Raw genomic sequence first — 1,186 nt, 5'->3', positions numbered from 1 at the left:
GCCCACGGCTGCGCGGCGGCGGCGGCGGCTCCGCGGGATCAGGCTCCGACTTAAGTAACTCGAGCGAGTTTGAGGCTGCCTCGCTGGGCTGCTTCTCCGCCAGGCTGTGCGCGCGGAGGGAGGAGCCGCGCGCCTTGGGCTGGGGCGGGGGGGAGGTTAAGGCAGGCGGAGGTGGCCGCGGTGAGGCAGCCCCGCGCACATGCCCCCTCCTCCTCCTCCTCCTCCTCCTCCTTCCTCCTCCTCTTCTTGCTCCTGCCCCCGTGCAGCGGCCGGCGCCGGCAGGCAGGCAGGTATGGACCGCTCTGCGTGGGTATGTGCATGGGGCTGCCTATATGTTGCGTGCGCGGGGTGTGTGCGTGTGCGTGCGCGCGTGTGTGTGTATGTGTGTGTGTGCGGGGGAGGAGAGGGCGGGGCCTGAGGTGAGGGGGAGGGCGGGGCCCCGGGCCCCGCCCCCAGCCATTGATGGCCCCGCTTGTCCCCTCCCTCCCACTTGAGGGGGGGAACAGAGCATCCCCGCCCGGCCCTATTGCGGGGGGCTCCCCCCGTGGCGGGGAGGCTCCCGGCTGCGGCTGGCTCCGCTGGGGAACTTTTATTTGCTCCCCCCCGCCAGGCCTGTCAGTCAGGGCGGACTTTCTCGCCTTGTTTGCACTCGGGCTTCCCGGCGCGGGACGTGGCAGCTGGGGGGGGAGGGGGGAAGCGATCTCGGGTGCCGAGGACAAGCGACCCCGGCGGAGCCCCCCGCGCCGCTCGCTGCTTCCCGGGGTGTTTGCTCCGCCGGCTCCCGACGCGTCCCACCGCCTCCTCCGCCCCGCCCCGCTGCCACCCGGGGAACGTTGCAAAAGCCAAAAAAAAAAAAAAAAAAAAAAAGGGTCATTTCTCCGCAGCCCGGATGCGGCCGAGACGCTTGACACAGCTCCAGCTCTCAACACCTTTGCTCTCCGCTCCTGCCCTCGCGCGCACCTGCAGGGCCGGAGCCGTGGGTCGGGGCAGCCCGCGTCCCCGCGCCGAGCCCCGCTCCCGGCCTCCAGTCCACCTGCGGCTGGAAGCTTTTGAGCCCCGCCGTCCTCCATAGGAGGTCTATATTGAGCAGATTCTTTTTGGTATTGGGTGGTGGAACCGGAGCGTGCTCCATCCACTCCATGCATTGACCTGGTATTGCAGTGCTTCCAGGACCGGTGCAAAAAAA

Source organism: Crocodylus porosus, unplaced genomic scaffold (genome assembly GCF_001723895.1).
Source record: "Crocodylus porosus isolate Cpor-Errol unplaced genomic scaffold, CroPor_comp1, whole genome shotgun sequence".
NCBI lineage: Eukaryota > Metazoa > Chordata > Crocodylia > Crocodylidae > Crocodylus > Crocodylus porosus.
This window is presented reverse-complemented; position numbering follows the sequence as displayed.